This window comes from Somniosus microcephalus, chromosome 6 (assembly GCF_052327205.1).
Source record: "Somniosus microcephalus isolate GS21.2 chromosome 6, FLI_Smic_1.0, whole genome shotgun sequence".
Lineage (NCBI taxonomy): Eukaryota > Metazoa > Chordata > Chondrichthyes > Squaliformes > Somniosidae > Somniosus > Somniosus microcephalus.
This window is the reverse complement of record NC_140992.1, coordinates 226,873,385-226,891,973: the sequence shown is the minus strand read 5'-3', so window position 1 is coordinate 226,891,973 and position 18,589 is coordinate 226,873,385. Positions and strand designations below refer to the sequence as shown.

Below are 18,589 nucleotides of genomic sequence, written 5' to 3'. Positions count from 1 at the left end.
CTACTTGTACTAAATGTACTAGTTTGTTCATCAAATTAGCTGAGTGTGTATTTTAACAGCTGAAAATATTGTAAGTGCAGTAAGTTTTATATATCACTTACATTTTTAGTAACAATGTTGTATATATTACAGAGGTAGTGGTGATCAGAGCACACAACACAAAGAAGGTAGAGAAGTTAGACATTTAAGTTTAGCAGCTCATGTTTCTCTGCAGGAATGTGATCCCATGTATTAAAGAACTGCTTTGCTCTCAAACAATTTCCCAATCATTCTGGTTTGATCCTTAATTATATTACTCACAACCCTTGTGAAATGCCATTACATCATAACCCGCTGAAATGTTTCTTCTTGTGACACACCCATTAACTTCCTCACTGAAAACAATGTGAACCAAAACACAACTTCCTTTTCAGCTAAACGGAGTTGAAGGTCTGCAGAATAAGTCATATTAAATTGATAATAAATTAAATTTTCTTTGCTGGTTTCTTTACAGCAAAAACATTATCTTCCAGAGGCATAATTTTTCCTGTTTCATTTCTGTATACAGTGGAAAATGCATTCAGTTAAAGTTGAGGTTTAAGAAAAAACACTTAAAAATGATACGAAGGAACACCAAAGACCTGTTGACGTCGGCCAAGTTCATTGGGACCGGCTTGGGTTTGTTCTAGATCCAAACTAAACATTGAGAACCAGTGAATGCGAGCTGAATGTACACTGAGGCCCAGAAACTCCATCTCCTCCCAACAGCAAGCAATTTGAAGTGAAGCTGACGTTTCTGGTGGAAGACCAGTAGGGTGGTTTTGGTCTTGGCAATGTTAAGCTGGAGATGTTTTGGCTCATCCACAAATTAATGTTGAACAGTTGTAGAGTCAAGAAACATTAACCCTATGTTTCTCTCTACACAGATGCTGCCTGACCTGCTGCGAATTTCCAGCATTTTCATTTAACTGACTGCCACCATTCGCCTCCCTCTGTGTATGTGGAGACAGACAGGGATAAGGAGCTAGCCTTATTAAACCGAGCACGTCCAAAAGTGCATTCCATTTTCCCCATGTGCAAAGTGTTTATTGAAGTCAAGAGTTGTTGCATACTTTCAAATGACCCTCTCGTCCTATAAATAGTTTGGACTTTAAAGCACAGAGCTACAAAATATACTCAGCTGCCAAACTCAAGCTGGTATTTAAAATAAGTGTAGACAATGTAACACATTTATAATTTAAATACGGTTTTGAGCGCTGGGAATGTTTTGAGAAGTTTGAATTGCTAGTAAAATGTATGTAATACAGCATTAACAACTGTTACTGAATTACAGGGTGCGTAGGCCATAAGGGACATGCCCCTGAATTCTGGAGCACTGATCTTGTTTACATGTCCAAACATCCTATGCTCCCAAGGTTACCAGTGTGTTTGGACAGATTCCCAGTGTTGTACGAAAGCAGATTCCCAGTGTTGTAACTGTTAGTGAAACACTGCCCTCTATCGATTAGGGAAGGATAGTTCATGTTATTATCAGAAAAGGAGTTCCTAATGGTCTGATCAGCTTTTTTTCATGGTTAACAATGTTTTGGAACTTGAAATGAATTGGGGGTTTTCTGCAGCACTTTATTATAATCTCAACACTAAAGGAATAAAGCCATAAAAATGTCAGCATTTAATTCTTTATATGACTTACCATTTACCTAAATATGAATTTTCTATCCAAATATTAGAAATTATTTTTGTGGAATGGGTAATTATATATTCTGTTAATTTATCCACGGCTAAAATACACTAATAAAGCTATTTTACCGTGTGAACTGCTGAGTTTTTCCTGCCAGGAATTAGAAAACTTTTATTTACAATGGCCTAGAAATTCGGTAGCGTCCATTTTTGGGCGCCTTACCTGCAGAGTGCTAACAGCCCGCGCTCAAATGGGGAGGTCCGAGGAGCCCCGGATTTTGGGCCTCGGGACTCATTATCATGTAGATGGCGCTGCGGTAGGAGCCCGAACAGGTTCGTACGCCAATTTTCAGGTAAGTGATTGGGTTGGATTGCGGGGATCTGGAGGAGGAACGGCTGGGCCCGGGAGTCCGATCGGAGGGCTGTCGGGGGTCAGGGAAGAAGATCGCGGCAGTCGGAATATTGTTGGAGGAGTGCTCGGAGGTTGAAGCCGGGGCCGGAGTTGGGAGTGAGGTCGGAGATCTCGGGACCGGGATCGGCGGTGGTTATGGTAAGTATTTACCTCTTTTAATTCCGTGCTGTTTAACGTTGGTTTTCCTCGAGGCAATCAGCACTGGTGCTGGCTGCCTCAGGCACAAACCAAAGTTGCAAGAGGGAGCGGAAGCAGGGGTTAGGCCCCTTATTTGCATAGGTTAATGGTCTAACGTCTGCTTCAGACGTGGGTAAAGGATGCCTCTTGTTTGGCCTGTACAAAGATGGCGTTCGGTGCGGCCCGCACCAGAAGTGTACGCACATGGCGTGGACGCCATTTTGGACAGAAAACGGCACCCGTAGCACCAAAAAAACGGGTGCTACGGAGCCGAATTTCTAGCCCAAGGTTTCTCCTCATCACATCCTCCTGAGCTGTTCGCTGTGGCAAGAAGGCTGGTGGGTGTTTGCTCACATCTTCATGAGCAGCTGGGAGTTTTTGAAAAGTGAGTCAAAAATGTCTCATTTCAGTATCTCCCTACCACTCTGTGTTGTGCTTGCTACCCTGGCTGAGGTCACCAGCTTCAGAGCTCAAATGACATGTTCAGTGACGAGTAGTATTTGTCAGACACAACATCATACAAAAGGTAGAGGGAGCTTTTATAACCCCAACTCTCTCACACTCACACGGAGGGTAATTTCTGGGGGCTTTTTCAGCTTTATATTTTTAATTTCTTTTGTATAAAAGTTGAAAAGATTCTAGGGGCAGATGAAATGTGTAATATGATGACAATGCATTACCAAATATGTCATTATGTCCTCCATGTGTATAAGTTTTTCTGTTTGTACATGGATGCAAATACGCTAATCTAATATTACCTTTACATTGCTTTCCTCTTTGTACCTCCTAGCTGTTTTCTCTGTTCTTTACCTTTATTTTCCTCATTTTTCAAGTCCCTGCCACCTCAGAATGCTATTGAGAAATGGAATTTTTCTAGTTACAGACTTACAGCCATCCCTGCAAAGTGAAATTTTGTTATGGGAATAAAAAAAACTTGATTTGGGGGGGAAATAAAAACCAAAAAACTGCAATGCTGGAAATCTGAACCTAAAACAGAAAATGCTGGAGACAGTCAGCATCCGTGGAGGTAGCTGACAAATTGATGATTCAGGTGTACATCCTCCATCAGAACTGTTTTTGCTTATACTGTTTAATTCTCTGCCACCTCTCTTCCAGGAATGCCGGCCTTAAAGAAGTTCCATTCCTCTCTAATGTGATTTTCATTTGTCTCTTTACCTTGTTCAGCTTCATTGCTATCTTTTTCCCCTTCTTGTGTTTGATCTTGTGTTGGCTAAAACTTACTTTCACAGCCATATCTCTTTACTCAGCTCTCATTCCAGCTCCATCTCATTCCACGTGGATTCTGACTCAAATGTCACCCTTCCTATTCCGGATCCACTCATGATCACAGATATCTCTGTGATATTCAATGTTCCTTTAACCACTTTTCTTGCTGGTTCATGAGATCCACCATGTGCCGCCACATGCATACTCTCAACCTTTCTCGTCTGCAGCATTGAGTCACTTTATTTCAGAGGTGTCCTGGTCTTCAGTTCCATATTACTCTTCATCTCATGTGGTGCTTGACATGAATCGATCATTCGTGAAAGAAAGACTTGTGAAGTGATGCTGAGCGGCCTGCGGGTGGCACTGTCCAGGGAGAGTATAAATACTCGGGCACGGGCCCAGCTTGCGCAGGGGCATTCTTAACAGGAACTAGTGAAGGACACAACTAGACCTCCATGTTGTAAAACAGTTGATTAAAGCTTTGTTCAACGCTTAGACCAAGTGCCTAGTAGTTTTCTTACGTCAATTTAATCAACTGAAACTTGCTCCATGAGTGATTTTGAGAACAGACGGCTACGACTCAAACAGTAGAAGGGAACCCGATGTAGTAATCAATCCATCATGGAGAAACTACTCAGACCCGCCCGTCTTGATCTGGACCCGAATTCACCTACAACTGCTAAGGTATGGAAACACTGGTATCGTACCTTCAGTAACTTCCTCGGGGCTTGTGGTGAGAATGTTCCTGATAAGTTACAAATGCTTGCCAATTATGTATCTCCTCATGTGTTTGCCTATATTGAAGACTGTGTAGACTATGACTCCGCTATCCAAATACTGCAGCAACTATATGTTAAGGCCCCAAACGAAATTTTTGCTTGGCACTTACTGGCCACAACTCGACAACAACCCGGGGTATCACTTGACGAATTCCTTCAAAAGCTTCGCAGGCTCAGCAAAGACTGTAATCTCAAAGCTATCTCAGCTGAGCAGTACCAGGAGGAATTAATTCGTGATTCTTTTATTAATGGAATTGCGTCTCCCTTCATACGCCAGCGTCTGTTGGAGAATAAAACCTTCGAGTTATAAGCTGCCTATGACCAGGCATATTCTCTGGACTTAACAAAAAAAAATGCAGATGCCTATCTTTTACCACATGCACGGACTGCTGCTATCACTTTTAGTGACTCTCCGATAAGCTTCAGGCAGAAGCCCTCACTGATGATGACTCTATCCTAGCTGATGATGACCCTACCCTAGTGGCATCTTGGCAATCTAAAAAGTGTTTCTTCTGTGGAGGTGCATTTTACTATAGGAAATTTTGTCCTGTTTGTAATGCAAACTGCAATCATTGCAGTAAGAAAGGTCACTTTTCTAAAGTATGTCAGTCAAAAGCCTCTCCTAGGGTTACAGCTGCTATCTATAAAACTGCTCGTTCCCCAAGAGCCATTACTAATGTTACAGCTGTCATCTATAAAACTGCTCCTCCCCCAAGACCCACTACTAATGTTATAGCTGTTAAGTATAAAACTGCCCCTCCTCCCATCACAGCTGTTTTTCCCCAAAGCCTGTCCCATGCAGCCACGAAGGTTTTGGTAAATGGACACATTTTGAGTGCACTAATCTACTCGTAGCTCTGACAGCTTCATCAGTGAGCAGGCTGTCAGTAAGTTAAAACTGCGTATTTACCCCTCGGACAGGGAAATTGCAATGGTTCTGATGACACTGACCACCAACTCTTCCGGCTTTTGTCTTGTCGACCTTATTCTCAATGGCCACACTTATTTTTCCACCCGGCTCGGGGTGCTCAAAAACCTATGCAGTGATGTGCTCCTGGGACAGGATTTCCAGAAGCAACACAAAAGACTCACTTTCGAGTTTGGAGGGTCAAAGCCGGAACTTACTATTTCCAAAGTACCGTTTTGTGCGCCTTCACCGGCTTCGCTCGACCAGCCCTCCTTGTTTGCCAATCTTTCCCCCTGATGTAAGCACATAGTCACTAAATCATGACGTTTCAGTCAAGATGACCAATCCTTTATCGAAGCAGAAATCTCTTGCCTTCTAGCGAACGGTATCATTGAGCTATGTTCATCTTCCTGGCGGGCCCAAGTCATTGTTGTTAAAAATCCTCTGAAGCAACACAAGAAATGTCTTTGCATCGATTACTCGCAAACTATTAACCAGTATACTGACCTGGATGCCTACCCATTACCATGCATCGATGAAATGGTCAATAACCTTGCCAACTACAGGGTATTTTCAACTTTTGACTTAAAGAGCGCATACCATCAAGTACCATTAAAAGACTCTGACAAAAAGTATACGGCCTTTGAGGCCAATGGTCGGCTTTACCAGTTTTGTTGCCTTCCATTTGGGGTCACCAATGGGGTGACCGTCTTTCAACGGGCAATGGACAGCCTAGTCAAACAGGAGAACTTAACGGACACTTTTCCATATCTGGATAATATCACCATTGCTGGTCATGACCAGAAGGAGCATGATAGCAACCTCCAGAAATTTCTTGACGTTCTCCATCATCGCAACTTAACCTTAAGTGAGTCCAAATCTGTGAAATCAGTACCATCAGTCAACATCCTTGGCTACTGGGTGTCATCAAACTGGATCCGGAGCGACTTCATCCGCTTCAGGAGCTCCCTCCTCCTACGAATCTCAGCTCTCTTCGTCGGGCCCTCGGCATGTTTGCCTATTATGTGAAGTGGTTACCCCACTTTTCCGATAAGATCCAGCCACTGCTTCACACAAAGTCATTTCCGTTGGACGCGATGGCTATTTCAGCTTTCGACCTCCTCAAGCAACAACTGGAAAAAGCCACGCTTCGTTCCATCGATGAAAACCTCCCTTTCATGGTCGACTGCGATGTATCGGATGTGGCGATCTCGGCTACCTTGAGTCAAGGTGGTCGACCCGTTGCATTTCTGTCCAGAACTTTGCAGGGTAGCCAGCTCCATTATCCTCCTGTCGAGAAGGAGGCTACGGCCATCATCGAAGCAGTACGTAAATGGAATCATTTTCTCGCTCGTCGCCATTTCACACTTATAACCGATCAGCGCTCCGTGGCCTTTATGCTGGATAACCGGAAACGCACTAAGATCAAGAATAACAAAATACAACTCTGGAGGATGGAATTGGCCGCCTTTGGCTACACCATACGTTATCGACCCGGCAAAGATAATGTGGCCCCGGATACCCTCACGCATGCATTCTGCTCTTCTATGTCAACTTCGACTCTTGCGGATCTTCATACTGACTTATGCCATCCTGGCGTTACCCGTATGTTACACTTTGTGTGATCTAAAAATCTCCCATTTTCTACGGAAGACGTGAAAAGAACATGCTCCACTTGTAGAATTTGCGTGGAATTAAAACCGCAATTCTTCCGTCCGTCGGATGGCTCGCTCATATATGCTACACAGCCTATGCAATGACTCAGCATTGACTTTAAAGGGCCACTGCCTTCTTCAACGCAAAACACTTACTATAGTGGATGAATATTTATGCTTTCCCTTTGCTTTCCCCTGTCCCAATATGCTTACTTCCACAGTGATCAAATGCCTCGATTAGGTCTTTTCCCTTTGTGGTATGGCCAATTTCATCCACTCTGATCGGGGTCCCTCCTTCATGTCAAGCGAACTCAAAAGTTATCTTTCCCAACGGGGAATCGCCACAAGTAAAACGACACCATATCATCCTATTGGAAACGGACAGGTTGAGAGATACAACGCTATCATTTGGAACGCTGTTCATCTTGCACTGAGGTCACACAATCTATCAGACCAGCAGTGGGAAACTATGCTCCCTGACGCATTGCATTCCATCAGGTCTCTCCTTTCTACATCCACCAATGTTACTCCTCATGAATGATTCTTCGGGTTCCAGCGTCGCTCCACTCATGGGACGACCCTACCATCATGGTTAGCAGCTCCTGGCCCCGTGCTGCTCCGAAGATTCGTCCGATCCTCCAAGTGTGATCCCCTCATCGACGAATAGGAACTAACGGATGTCAATCCTACATACGCGTACGTGCGGTACCGATGGCCGGGAGTCCACAGTTTCACTTCGGGATCTGGCTCCCTGCCCAACCGGTCCCATGGACCCAATCGATAGAGGGATCCATATTAATGACGCCGATACTCCGCACTCATCCGAGGAGGACGCTCTACCCGGGACTTCAAGGGATCTGCCAGCCACTCCGCCGGATCAACCCGGGTAACAGAGTGCTCCCCGCGGGATGACGACCTGAAGCCAGGACGCCGGTCAATCACCGACTACTGAGCAGGATGAAGCCAGCTCTGCGCCTGTGGGGACCCGCACCCGGAGTCACGATCTCCCCAGTCCCCCTCAGGTCGATCAAGGCGACATGGGCTCTGCCAGCCCGCCAGTACGAACCAAGCGACCCAGGGACCAAGACACGGTCTGAGGAGATGTGTCTTCCAGCCACAAATGGAGATCCAAACGACTGCGGCTATTCGTAGTCCGATTAATCTGATAGAAGGAAGTCGCCAGACTACCAATCCTTCAGGCGGGAAGAATGACATGAATCGATCATTCACGAAAGAAAGACTTGTGAAGTGATGCTGAGCGGCCTGCGGGTGGCGCTGTCCAGGGAGAGTATAAATACTCGGGTACGGGCCCAGCTTGCGCAGGGACATTCTTAACAGGAACTAGTGAAGGACACAACTAGACCTCCATGTTGTAAAACAGTTGATTAAAGCTTTGTTTAACGCTTAGACCAAGTGCCTAGTAGTTTTCTTACGTCAGTGCTTTAACAAAAAACTTACTTTCTTCCTTTCAGATAGCAAGGACTGTAAGCTTCAATTACTCTTGAATGCCAGGCTAGTCATCTTCACTTTCTTCCGACCCCATCTCTCCTTCCACTCTCACCTGTTGCTGCATTTTCACTATCCTCTTAAACCTTCCTTCCCCTCTCAGAAGAATGAGAGGCAATCTTATTGAAACATATAAGATTGTGAAGGGGTTGGATCGGGTGGATGCGGGGAAGATGTTCCCGATGATGGGTGAAACTAGAACTAGGGGGCATAGTCTTAGAATAAGGGGCTGCTCTTTCAAAACTGAGAGGAGGAACTACTTCACTCAGAGGGTGGTAGGTCCATGGAATATGCTGCCCCAAAAAGCTGTAGAAGCTATATCATTACATAAATTTAAAACAGAAATAGACAGTTTCCTAGAAGTAAAGGGAATTAAGGGTTACGGGGAGCGGGCAGGAATTTGGACATGAGTCTAGGTTCGGAGCGGGCCCAGGGGCCGTGTAGCCTGATCCTGCTCCTATTTCGTGTGTCTAATTCTGTTAGATTCAGGAGATGGTTCTGTGATAGTGGATAGGCGGTTAGGATCAGATCAGCCATGATCTTATTGAATGGCGGAGCAGGCTCGAGGGGCCGATTGGCCTACTCCTGCTCCTATTTCTTGTTATGTTCTTATGTAAATGACCTGTTCTTTGCAAGGACCTCAGCTTCACCTCCCAACAGCCCACATCAATGAATTCCGAGCTTGACATGATGCCAATCTCTTCTCTTGCTGCCTTTACCTCCGTGGCTGCTTTTTTGGCCAGGAGTCTTCCATTCACAAACCTAACCCTTTCTCCTATCTTCACTCCTCCCCAATCCCCCTGGACTCCTATCCTCTTGATCTTCGAGAAGTGCTGGCATGATAATGGCTGTATCATTTACCCATTTTAACGCATCTCCCGCTGAACTTTCAGCCCTCTATTCTCAGGTCCAATCACAGCATCATTATCAAACCTGCTGACAAAGGGGCGGGGGTTATTGTTATATGGTGGAAGAAGCTTTACCTCACTGAGGCTGAACGCCAACTCTCTGACAATGCCGCCTATCTCCTCTGGATCACAACCGTACTACAACACCAAGTTATAATTTCCCAGACTGTTACCGATCTCATTTTCTCTGGAGAGCTCCACCCTCAGTCCCTCACCTCATAGATCCCCAACTCATTAAAAAAAAATCCGTTCTTATGAAGTGTCCACACCTGAAATATCAACATGTTCTCTTCACAGCCGCTTGGTACTTCCAGCATTTCTGTTTTTGTTTTAGTCTTATAGTGACATGTGTAACATTTGGATCACAGGTCACACACAGATTACCCAGAGGGTCTTAGGAGTTGTAAGGCTTTTTATTAAAGAGCTACAGTTTTAAAGCATAATCAGATATTACATGTGGTCAAAGCTGAGTATAACAGACATACAACCCGTGACAGTAGAAACGATCTCCGACTCCCGAAGCGGACCACCATGACCGGACGGACGGTTGGTTAGATGCCCGATGAGACAGCGTGGAGGTCTCGGGTCAGCGGGTCTCTGCAGCCAGTAACAGCAGTCACTTCTGTTGATTCATCCCTTGAGCTGTTGGAGGTGTTAGGCATAAGCCAGCATTGATCCACCTCAGAGGCTAAACTTGGTCACGGTGCTAGGCCTGAGGCAGCATTGATTTCCACCTCGAAGAAGCCTTCGCCCCTCGCTGTCTGAATCCCTCTCTCGGTCGTGTATATTTAAAGTTAATTCGGTGGGCTGGTGATTATCTGGTGTCAATCATCTATAATCCAATTGTGGTGCGAGAAGACATTTCTCACCGTCCCTTTCTGCATGGCTGATGAGGCCTTTCTCTTATCTTTCTGAGGAATGTTTTGTTATGTTTCTTTAAGGACATTTTATGACTTCGCGGCTCCATTTTGTCTAGCTATGGTATCATCACCCTATGTTGTCTTGCATTTTATGATCCTCTTATCACTTCTGTTTGTCTTTCGGTGTTTGTTATTTGATCTTGCTGGCACTTCAGCCATTTGTTGATGGCTGCATTTCAATCTCTGTTCTAAGAATCAAAACCTCATCTATGAATCTAATAACTATTTCTTACACATGGAAGCTAAGGTAGCCCCTCCTCCCAGAAGCTTTCTTTCACTGCCCGAATGAGAACAGCAGCAAGCAGCCAGATTTACAGAAGCAAATCAGACAGCAGTGGGACAGAGAGGTAGGTCAGGGAGGAGTGGGACAGAGTGGGCAGGAGTGGGACAGAGAGGTAGGTCAGGGAGGAGTGGGACAGAATGGGCAGGAGTGGGACAGAGAGGTAGGTCAGGGAGGAGTGGGACAGAGTGGGCAGGTCAGGGAGGAGTGGGACAGAGAGGTAGGTCAGGGAGGAGTGGGACAGAGTGGGCAGGTCAGGGAGGAGTGGGACAGAGTGGGCAGGTGAGGGAGGAGTGGGACAGAGTGGGCAGGTGAGGGAGGAGTGGGACAGAGTGGACAGGTGAGGGAGGAGTGGGACAGAGTGGGCAGGTCAGGGAGGAGTGGGACAGAGTGGGCAGGTCAGGGAGGAGTGGGACAGAGTAGGCAGGAGTGGGACAGAGTGGGCAGGTCAGGGAGGAGTGGGACAGAGTGGGCAGGTCAGGGAGGAGTGGGACAGAGTGGGCAGGTCAGGGAGGAGTGGGACAGAGTGGGCAGGTCAGGGAGGAGTGGGACAGAGTGGGCAGGAGTGGGACAGAGTGGGCAGGTCAGGGAGGAGTGGGACAGAGTGGGCAGGTCAGGGAGGAGTGGGACAGAGTGGGCAGGTCAGGGAGGAGTGGGACAGAGTGGGCAGGTCAGGGAAGAGTGGGACAGAGGGGCAGACAGAATTAGATACCTGAACTACTGCCGTTCCATGATGTCCGAACAGCTGGGTGGTAGGAGTGCGGTAACTTGACATCTGCGGGAAGATCGACAACCATGGGTGATGGTAAGTAACATTCAGTAAACAGGTTATTGAAATAATAGCAAACTAAATTTCAAACATCCAGAAAATCTAAAACAAACAAGTTAAAGTCCTGTGATTACAGCTGCAGTTCCAATATCAGTTATCTTGTTTTTACAGGGACTAAATGGTAAATATTTAGGCAGGCACTGGGTAGCTATTTACTGAACAGGTGGAGACTTGAGTCTAGTCTGCAGTCGACACTCATTTAATAATTATAAAATGTCTTGAAACTTTAAAGTTATTTACTTCAAAGTTGCACCTTTATCATTTTAAAACTCTCAATAAAGAAATGATTTAAAAGAAAACTCAGCAAACTCTTTATTCAACAGGTAAACCTTTGTGAAGAGTGAGGCAGGGTAATTTTACCAGCATTAGCCATTTGAAAGACATTTTCCCCTTTCAGAACAGGCATGTCATGGTCTGCAAAAAGAATTACTGATTTTAGTGGTGAATCGTATCATAAAGCAGAAATGCACAGGACCAAAAATGCACTTAATTTGCAGTATTGTTTATATTAGTCATGATGTGGAGATGCACCGGTGTTGACTGGGGTGGACAAATGTGAGAAGTCACACAACACCAGGTTATAGTCCAACAGCTTTATTTGAAATCACAAGCTTTCAGAGCACTGCTCCTTCGTCAGGTGAAGTGAAGAGATGCATATAGGGCACAGCATATATAGTCAGAGAACACTGCCAGATAATTACAGGTAATCTTTCTAACTGCCCTTTATCCCACCTCGGCAGAGAGATAATCACAGCAATCAAAGGTGTGGATGGTGTCCAAACAGGTCAGTCAGAAAACATTACATCAAATAACAATGAGGTGGGGTCACCAGGGGTCAAATGTTGCAGATGCTGGGGTCTGTATGAAAAACAAAAAACAAACAAAGAACCAAAAAAAAAAAAAAAAATTTTTTGCTGGAAATCACAGCAGGTCCGGCCGCATCTGTGTAGAGAGAACAAGCCAACGACGACTCGAGTCTGGATGACTCTACGTCAGGTGGGGTTACATGTAGCATGGCATGAACCCAAGATCCCGGTTGAGGCTGTCCTCATGAGTGCGGAACTTGGCTATCAGTTTCTGCTCGATGAATTTGCGTTTTCGTGTGACTCGAAGGCTGCCTTGGAGAATGCTTACTCGAAGATCGGAGGCTGAATGTCCTTGACTGCTGAAGTGTTCCCCGACGGGGAGGGAACACTCCTGCCTGACGATTGTTGTGCGGTGTCCGTTCATCCGTTGTCGCAGTGTCTGCATGGTCTCGCCGATATACCATGCTCTGGGGCATCCTTTCCTGCAACGTATGAGGTAGACAACGTTGGCCGAGTCACATGAATATGTACCATGTACCTGGTGGGTGGTGTCCTCACGTGTGATGATGGTATCTGTGTTGATGATCTGGCATGTCTTGCAGAGGTTGCCGTGGCAGGGTTATGTGGTGTTGTGGTCGCTGTTCTCCTGAAAGCTGGGTAATTTGCTGCGAACGATGGTCTGTTTGAGGTTAGGCGGCTGTTTGAAGGCGAGTAGTGGTGGCGTGGGGATGGCCTTAGTGAGGTGTTTGTCGTCATCGATGACACGTTGAAGGCTGTGAAGAACATGGCGCAGTTTCTCCGCTCTGGGAAAGTACTGGACGACAAAGGGTACTCTGTTGGTTGTGTCCCGTGTTTGTCTTCTGAGGAGGTCTATGCGATTTTTCGCTGTGGCCCGTCGGAACTGTCGATCGACGAGTCGAGTGTCATATCCCGTTCTTACAAGGGCGTCTTTCAGCGTCTGTAGGTGTCCATCGCGTTCCTCCTCGTCTGAGCAGATCCTGTGTATTCGCAGGGCTTGTCCATAGGGGATGGCTTCTTTAATGTGGTTAGGGTGGAAGCTGGAGAAGTGGAGCATCGTGAGGTTGTCCGTGGGCTTGCGGTAGAGTGAAGTGCTGAGGTGTCTGTCTTTGATGGAGATTCGTGTGTCCAAGAATGAAACCGATTCTGAGGAGTAGTCCATGGTGAGTTTGATGGTGGGATGGAACTTGTTGATGTTATCGTGTAGTCTTTTCAGTGATTCTTCGCTGTGGGTCCATAGGAAGAAAATGTCGTCGATGTATCTGGTGTATAGCGTTGGTTGGAGGTCCTGTGCAGCGAAGAAGTCTTGCTCGAACTTGTGCATGAAGATGTTGGCGTATTGGGGTGCGAATTTGGTCCCCATGGCTGTTCTGTGTGATTGGGTAAAGAACTGGTTGTCGAATGCGAAGACATTGCGGTCAAGGATGAAGCGGATGAGTTGTAGGATGGCGTCTGGAGATTGGCTGTTGTTGGTGTTGAGTACTGAGGCTGTCGCAGCAATGCTGTCATCGTGGGGGATGCTGGTGTAGAGTGCTGAGACGTCCATCGTGGCGAGGAGTGCTCCTGGTTCAACCGGTCCGTGGGTGCTGAGTTTCTGTAAGAAGTCTAGTGTCGAGACAGAAGCTGGGGGTTCCCTGTACGATGGGTTTCAGGATGCCCTCGACGTAGCCAGAGAGGTTCTCACACAGGGTTCCATTGCCTGATACGATAGGACGTCCGGGTGTGTTGGCTTTGTGTATCTTTGGGAGGCAGTAGAAGTCTCCCACGTGGGGAGTACGTGGGATGAGAGCGCATAGGATGCTTTGAAGGTCTGGATCGAAGGTCTTGATCAGTCTGTTGAGTTGGCGGGTGTGTTCTTTGGTCGGATCTGCGGGTAACTGTCTGTAGTGTTCCTGGTTGTCCAGTTGTCGGTATGCTTCTTTGCAATAGTCCATTCTGTTCTGTATGACAATGGCTCCTCCTTTGTCTGCTGGTTTGATGATGATGTTGCGGTTGGTCTTGAGAGCGTGGATGGCGTTGCGTTGTGCTCGGGTGACATTCTGGACTGTCTTGTGAGTGCGGCTGATGAATCTGGCATTGATGCATCTCCTGACAGCTTGAGCATACATGTCAAGCTTAGGGCAGCGACCCTCCGGAGGGGTCCAATTTGACTCTTTCTTCTTCGGTTGCTGCAATGCGGATCCCTCTGTCTGCTGTTCCAGATCATTGATTGTCTCCTTGGGTTCGCTGCTGACATCTTGGGATTTGTGGAAGAATTCCCGGAGCCTCATTCTCCTGATGAATTCCTCTGTGTCTGCCGCGAGACCGGTGGGGTCCATTTTGGTGGTGGGGCAGAAATTGAGCCCTCGGCTGAGAACTTCGATTTCGTCTGGTTGAAGGGTGTGGTCGGACAAGTTGACGATGGACTTCCCTGTGGTTTCAACCGTGGTACCGGGGGAGGCTTGGTTGCTGCTGGTGGTGATGCTGAGTTTCTCAAGCTTACTGTTCTTGTTCTTCCTGTCAACGCAAAATCGTCAAGCAGAAACTGATAGCCAAGTTCTGCACTCATGAGGACGGCCTCAACCGGGATCTTGGGTTCATGTCACGCTACATGTAACCCCCACCTGACGTAGAGTCATCCAGACTCGAGTCGTCATTGGCTTGTTCTCTCTACACAGATGAGGCCGGACCTGCTGTGATTTCCAGCAACAAAAAAAAATTTTTTTTTGTTGTTGTTGTTTGTTTTTTGTTTTTCATTTGACCCCTGGTGACCCCACCTCATTGTTCTTTGATGTAATGTTTTTCTGACTGACCTGTTTGGACACCATCCACACCTTTGATTGCTGTGATTATCTCTCTGCCGAGGTGGGATAAAGGGCAGTTAGAAAGATTACCTGTAATCATCTGGCAGTGTTCTCTGACTATATATGCTGTGCCTATACGCATCTCTTCACTTCACCTGATGAAGGAGCAGCGCTCTGAAAGCTTGTGATTTCAAATAAAGCTGTTGGACTATAACCTGGTGTTGTGTGACTTCTCACGTTTATATTAGTGTAACTAAATAATTGATATTTCCTTTTAATTTTGAGTTCAGTGGTGACTTTAATCCTGAAATGAATTGAAGGAATATCAGGAGGGCAGCAGTCCAAAATATTATCAGCTGATTACCTTAGATCTGTTACTTTCACTCTCTGTACTGTCATAAAGGTCCTATAGCAAAGCTAGAGGGTAGATGCATCTTGTAATGATACAGGTAGACTACCCTTTATCCGGACTTCCGAAAACCGAAACCGTGCGTATGACTTACGCTGAACGAAAAAACCTTCGGTTTTTAGAGGGTTCCGGTTTCGGAAGTTCGGATAAAGGGTAAGTCGTGCGCACGACCCCCCCCGCGGACCCCCCCGCCGGCCCCGACCCCCTTACGCTGAGCGTCAGCGTAAGTCGTGCACACGACCCCCCGCGGACCCCGCCGGCCCTGACAACCGCCGACCCCCCCGCAGACCCCGACAACCGCCGACCCCCCCGCGGACCCCCGCCGACCCACCTTCCGAAATCCGAAATTCTCCGAAAACCGAAACTCGTCTGGTCCCGAGGTTTTCGGATAAAGGATAGTCTACCTGTATTGTTGAAGCAATCGAGGCACAGCCTGATCATAGGCTAGACACTTCTGTACAAGACAAATGAAACACTTGGAAAGAATAATGCTGGACGCGTACATACCCAAGTTCAGCAAGCTCAGACTAAACAAGCTTAACCCAAAATGGATTAACAAACAAATTAAAAGTGAAATAAAGAGGGAAATAACCTCTACAAATCCTGTAGGGAGAAAGAGAAAGAGCTAACTGGAATGAACACAAGGCCGTTCAAAACACATTACAGGGGTGATGAGAGGCAAGACAGGGCTAGAAGACAACATAGTTGCAGAGGCAAAACATAGTAATAAAAATCTTTTAGTATTACAATAGCAAGAGGACTATCAGAGATGAGAACTTAAAATATGCAAATACAGTTAAGCATAAGGGAAAACATGAACAATATGCCCTCCCTAAAATAAGAGTACCAAGGCAAAATTCAGGGCTTTGATATAAAGAAGATGGCAGTCCTAGACATGCTAAAAGAGCTTAAAACAAATAAATCCCTGGGAATAGATGGTATTTATCCCAGACATTTGCAAGGCACTGACAATCATTATGAGGGAGCATTGAACACAGGGGGAGTACCATTGGAAATAGCCAAGAATGAAGTTGAAAGTGACCTAGGAGTCCCAGTATACTCAACACGTCCAACTAATACAGAGCAGCACTCAACAAAGCCAATAGAATGTTGAACTACATAACCCAAACTATACAAGTCAGAGGCAGTAATGATCAAACTGGTCAGACCACACCTTGAGTACGGTGTCCAATTCTGGTTGCTGACAAACAAGAGAATGATTGAATCACAGGAGGCAGTGAACACAAGAGTCACAAGGCTGATTCCTAGGGCTGAATATTCATTGAGGAGTCGGGTAGGAGGTGGGACTACAACTCCATCGAGTTCTAGCCAACCCACGCAATTTTGACTGGATTGACCTTGTTGAGCCCGCCCAGCGGGCTCAGCAGGCCAATTAAGGGTCACCCGGCAACAGGTGATGTCACAGATTGAAATTTCATCTGTCAAGACCTTTTGACAGATGAAATATCAACGTTTCACAGCTGTTTGAAGCTGTCAAACACTGACAATCTGTATTCTAAGTTAATTCCTTCGTCTCAGGATGATTTAGGGATCTCCCCAGAACAGAAAGCTGCAATTTTTGACAGCTCGCAGCCATTCTGCTTTCTGTGCCGGTGAGATGAGGGACTCCCGAGACCTGAAAGAAGGAAGGCTGTAAAGGTAAGTAAAGGTATGTAAAAGTTCTTTAAACACTTTACACACACCAAACACACTTACCTTTGCACTCATGCACCCATCACTTACCTGAACACCGGACATCTCGACTCCTCCAAGCCCTTCATCCCGACGGTCCACCTCCTCTAGCTTGGCGTGGTTTGGAGCTGTCGGGAATCCCACACTTCAACATTAAAAATAGGGACTAGGCTAAAAACTGCCTGTTAACTACCGGTTAACAGGCAGTTAATTGGCACTAATCCTCTTCCCGCCTCGGGGAAGCGGGTCCCAGTGCGGGGCGGGTACCCGCCTCCTTTGAAACTGGCATGGAGGCGGGTTGGGTGCGGGATGGGGTCGGGACCCCTGATTTCGGGATTTTTACCCCTACACGCCTCCAATCCCGCCTCCATGGCCCAATGAAAATCCTGCCCCTAGTGTCTGCAGTCTGAGTTATGAAGAAAGACTGAAGAGGTTTGGGCTTTTCAGCCAGAAAAGGAGGTTCCTGAGAGGTGATCTTATATAAAAAAGTAAATGGCATGGGAAAAGTTAATCTGGAATACTACATTAAAATAAACAGGGGGAATAGGACAAGGGGAAACAGGTTCAAACTCATAAAAGATAGCTTTAGAACTGATACCAGGAGATTCTTTGCACAGAGTGATCAAGACTTAGATTGGACTTCTGAGCAGAGGGGTGGGGGTGAAGTCCCTGGAATTATTTAAGAAACAATTAGATGCAGCAATGGGGAAGTGAAGTAAGATGGGCCGAATGGCTTTTCTAATCCTTAAATATCTTGTGAATGCTACAACAATCCATTACAAACTGGGTTGCTAGGACCCCAAATCCATTCATATAGGACTATTACAGCTCACTGAACTTTGTGCAGCCAAACAAAAATCACATTACCTATGTTTTCCAACGTCTGTGGTTCTCTGGGAATGAAGACTACCGAGAAGAACTGTCCGAAACCGGAGAGCAGGTCACTTGTCCTTCGCTGTCAGCTGGCGAATAGTACATAGAGGACACAAAACAAAGTTCATCCAGCCTTCTGTTTTGTACGACACGTACATTCACATGTTAGTTCTAATTGCTTTGTTGTGTATCAGAGTGAGTTGACCATGCTGGCGAGCAAGCAGTTGAAGTGCACAAGCAAAAGGAACAAGGTCGAGAAGCTGAAATAATACTTGCTTTCGAATACACTAGGCTAGATGACCTGTGCAGTGTATAAACATGCAAATCAAAAGTGCTGTAAGTCCCTGAGGTCAGCAACAGCTACAATAATATAACATCTTTTATTACGTAAATATACTCACAGTGAAAGCACCACGAAAGAAGAGGGCAGGAGGCCATTTTTGCCTTCCAGTTGGTTGCAGTAAAAATCCTGTCCATTAACTGATTGAATTCTGTGTTGCTCTTGTTATATCATCCTGTGGGTTCCTAATAATCCAGCATGGTTTCAAACAACTTTAAATATACCACCATTCAACTGCTGCTGACATTTACTGACTTATTTCAGTCTGGATCTAACCAGGTACCTAATTAAAGCAATAATAAAATACTTACTGGTATTAAAGGAATGTCTCCAAATTTATATATTCAAACTGATGCATCATTACAAATACCAATTATATTCCACTCATGAAACTGACTACATAAGACAT

General features: G+C 46.0%; 1 long non-coding RNA gene across 1 annotated transcript in view; it reads right to left on the bottom strand.

Annotated features, from left to right (window-relative positions):
- LOC147116496 (uncharacterized) overlaps window positions 1-18,224 on the bottom strand; it is a 30,883-nt gene extending 12,659 nt beyond the window's left edge. The window contains exons 1-3 of the long non-coding RNA XR_015078819.1: window positions 17,835-18,224; window positions 11,143-11,205; window positions 4,365-4,534 (exon numbers count right to left, since the gene is read on the bottom strand). This is a non-coding gene — a long non-coding RNA (uncharacterized LOC147116496). The remainder of the gene's footprint in view (window positions 1-4,364; window positions 4,535-11,142; window positions 11,206-17,834) is intronic.
- Between the last annotated feature and the right edge of the window lie 365 nt (window positions 18,225-18,589).